Source organism: Cupressus sempervirens, chromosome 3, assembly GCF_028749045.1.
Source record: "Cupressus sempervirens isolate cs-2001-9-10 chromosome 3, ASM2874904v1, whole genome shotgun sequence".
NCBI lineage: Eukaryota > Viridiplantae > Streptophyta > Pinopsida > Cupressales > Cupressaceae > Cupressus > Cupressus sempervirens.
In genome coordinates this window covers 500,977,274-500,981,464 of record NC_143120.1, presented here as the reverse complement: position 1 = coordinate 500,981,464, position 4,191 = coordinate 500,977,274, and the positions used below count along the sequence as shown (strand labels likewise).

The 4,191-nt window shown below is 32.0% G+C and overlaps 1 pseudogene; it reads right to left on the bottom strand.

Moving 5' to 3' along the window:
• Positions 1-1,532: 1,532 nt before the first annotated feature.
• Positions 1,533-3,238, bottom strand: LOC149567371 (DNA-directed RNA polymerases II, IV and V subunit 3 pseudogene; annotated as a pseudogene).
• Between the last annotated feature and the right edge of the window lie 953 nt (positions 3,239-4,191).

Sequence of the window (4,191 nt, the reverse complement as noted above, 5' to 3'; positions counted from 1 at the left end):
TGGAATAATGATCACATAAATTTTCTCCTATCTTGAACATTTTCAAAAACCACAATAAAGTTAACCACTTATGGAGAACACTCAGAGTTAACCATAGTCCCCTAAAGTGACCAATTAATCCAAGTGACAAAAATATTATGAGCCATCGTATCTTCTATATCCACATCTTCTTCTACAATAATTCTCCTCCCCTTGTTAGAAACCTAAGGGAGGATGTTTTGGTCACAATAAACAAGTACCACACCACATGGAATCCCCTTAGAGCATCCTTCAGCAATGGCAGAATTCTTAGACCTTTCTTATGTCATTAAGGCATCCCTCACCACATTTACTCCATTTTCCCCCAACACATTCTTGATGTCCTTCACAATAGTGCCATCTCCTTGCAATGCCAAAAATTAAGCCCTTTAAGTGAGTAAACAACACCACTCCCTTTTCAAAAAAGGCAACCACTAGTCGATCTTTATAGTAAATCTCATCGATGTTTGTTTGTGAGAGAGAGAGAGAGAGAGAGAGAGAGATCAACAATTCCATTATTTTTAACAATATCATTTAGCAATTAATATAAACAACTATTATTAGAGAAATAATAAAGATAAATAAAGCTATTCAATTATAAGAATTTGGAACAAGTTTTAAAATTTTAAATTTTGATTTAAAAGAAATTAATTAATTAATTAAATAATAAAGATCACTTTTTATCATCAAAAGGCAATTGCCCCTCTTGGCTGCCCACACTTGTACAAACACAAAGGTAAACCACACAACAACATAAAGAGAAAAACTATTGAAGATATCAAGAACTAGGAGAATCTATCCATAGAGAAAAGATAGAAATCATATAATATACTCAGCATGTATGGAAAATCCCAAACAGGAGAGTCCACTTTCATCAATGTACCTTTACTAAGAATAATGATAACACTTGGGCGAAAAGCACACTTTAATGTACCTTTACTAATAAATATAAGAATATTAGTAAAAATAACTCCAAAACATTACCATTAAAAACAATAATTTATGAAAAAATAAGAATAATGATAATAAGAGAGGAATCTAGAGGTCGTCCTTTAACTAAGCTACCATAGATATGAAATCAAATATGTCAAGTCACTCAAAAACTAAATTTTATAGGTTCACACTTTTGAACGAGTTAACACCATAAATAAATTATTTTATTATACTTTAATCAAAAGTAAGACAATAAATAATATAAAGTTGTACAAGGAACTTACCTACAACAATTGTATATTTCCACTAAACACATTTTTTCCAAAATACATTATACAACATGATAAAAAAATCTACTAACATAAAATTAGCAACATTCAATCTTTGCTATAGGAAAAACATTAAAATTTGCATGCACCCAAATCCATAACGATGACTGATTTATATTATTTGCTTCTTTTTTATTGGTTCATACTTTTAACTGAATTTTGACATTTAAAAATATAAATTAATCTTGTATAAATAAAAATATTCAAACATAATTTGAATAAATTATTTTATTGCAATAAAAAGTATTTGTTTTACATATGATTGTCAAACTCAATAAGCTCTTCATTGTCATGTAAGGTAGGGCACACACTATCAAGTTTTTGTCTTAAAACTTGAATGGCATTTAAAAATAGCTCTTGAGCGTTAACCACACCACTTGTTTCCAAAGTAAATACGAAGTGATCGTCACTTGGAATGACAGTGACCAACCCTGGTACACTCATCAATTCAGCTTGTCGTAAAACTTCTTCATCATAAAAATTCCTTTCCTCGCAAGACATCTCACCTTCAACTCTTGACCTTTTGACAACTTTGCAAGAGTAATAGGCCTAGATAATAAAACATGCCAAAATATGATTAATATTCTTTATTACAAAATTAAATATTTTATAGTTAAAAATATTTTATTATAAATAATGTGGGTAAGCTCAAAGGTTAGTAGAAATTTTTTTTATTGAGAACAAATTACCTATTATAACTAGAAATGAAAGAAACTCACCAACAAACATTTAAGACAACAAATATATGGCTAGAATTAAAAGAAATAAGTCTCAAGTATTTAAGATAACAAATATACAAATGTCTATTATAAGTATAATTAAAAGAAACTATAAATGTAAGAAATATAGAGTCACCTACTTCGAGTATAATTAAAAGGAACTGTAAAAACATAGCTCTTAAAGACAATATAGTAATCTATTGTTAATATAACTGAAAGAAATTGCACAAACATAACATTCAGAAAAACAAACATATAAATATCTATTGTAAATATAATTGAAAGGAACTGTAAGAAAGAAATTGTAAAAATGAAACATTTAGAATAACAAATTATAGTAATTTATTGTAAATATAATTGAAAGAAAGTGTAAGTATGTTTGACAAAGATATAAAAATGTAATATTAAGAATAATAAATATATAATAATCTATTGTAAATATAATCAACAGAAACTGTAAAAACAATTATTATATATATATAATAAATTGAAAGTATGAAACGAATATACAATGATTTACTGTAAATATAACCAAAAGCAAAAAGAAATGTAAAATCAGAGCATTTAGGGCAACAAATATATAGGTGATTTGCTACAAAGAATTGAAAGAATGCGTAAAAACAGAGCATTTAGGGTAACAAATATATGAGAGGTTTGCTGCAAAGAATTGAAAGGATGCATAAAAACAGAGCATTTAGGGCAACAAATATAAATATATTTACGGGGATCCAGGCTTAGTGCAGCTGACAGGCTCGACATCGGAAATGGCGGTGGAGGTGAGAATGAAGTCATTGGTGGTCACATCGAGGGTCTGATCTCCAGTGCAGAAGGCATTCAAGTGGAACTCCACAGAGCAGAAATCGCAGGAGCCATCTCCATCGCAGTTGTGGCAATCTCTGGACATAATCATGTTCATGGCGGAATGGCTGATCACGGGGACGAGTCCGAGGCGGTGAGCGAGCATTTCGTCGGCCAAACAGCTGGAATTGGCCACGATGTCCACAAGCTCAATGGCCACCGTCGGCACCTCTGCAATCATCACTCTGCGCAGGGCATTTGCGATGCTCACATCTGTCCCGTACAGATCGAATTTCATGTACTCATCTTCCCATTCCCGGATCTTTATTCGCGGATACCTCTTCTCCGATTCACTCGTGCTCATTTTCCCCCTTTCTTTTGCAAGATCCTTTTGCTCGACTGAGAAAATTTGCTTTGTAGAGACTACTTGTTCATTTGCTAGGGTCTACTCCTTAAAAAATGGCGGATTCCTTTTTGCATTTCGTTCCAAAGACATGATCTGTTCTTTTTGAGGGCTCATTTGTTTAAAAAGATTGGCGGATTCCTTCGGTTGCGATAACGGATCCTCCAAATAACGAACAGATTTGTTTTGTCTCGTCAGTTGTGCGTACAGGTAAATTAGGGCAAAATATCGTATTTTTAAATAAGACGAAGATAATATATGTATCAGGTGCCGAAGCCATAAAAACAAATTCGATGCCTCTCGATTAAAATCGTTGAATTTCTTTTTTTCCAGAGGTCAAAGATCCGTTCTTGAATTAATTTGAAAAGAAGATTACCGTTTGAAAGAAAAACAGCAACTACAAAAGTTCAGTAAGATGAAAAAGCATTGTTAGAATCACATATAATGATGACATTGCTGTCACTACTTCATGCTAAATATCGGTTGATGAGGAGTAAATAGAAGGTCTGCAATAGCGTCGCTATGAGATGGAACTTCAGTATGAGATGGAATGAAGAATACACTTGAGAAATCTACACCAATGTCATGATATGAATGATAGAAACTTTAAATGCGAACAACATTCTACAGTTTGAAACATGAAGAACATAGTATACATTCTGCCTACTCGCTGTCTACCATATGTTGGCCACTTCACAGGATGAAGGCGGGAACAAGAGACATGGTTCTGCACGATGATGCCCAGCAGCACTTGCAGCACTTGTAAACACCCAAAAAATGGACAAACTTGCAAGTTTACATTTAATGTACTAATTATTCTTTTATTAATTAAGAGTTCTTTAATCGTTTTGATTATGTAAAAACAGATTTTAAAGGACTCGAAATTTTACATCAGCAAAGTATTAAGAAAGTATCATGAAAAGAGAACAAAAAAACAACATGAAATAGACTGTCATGTCCCCTTTTCAAATAATTAAAAAATAATAATCTT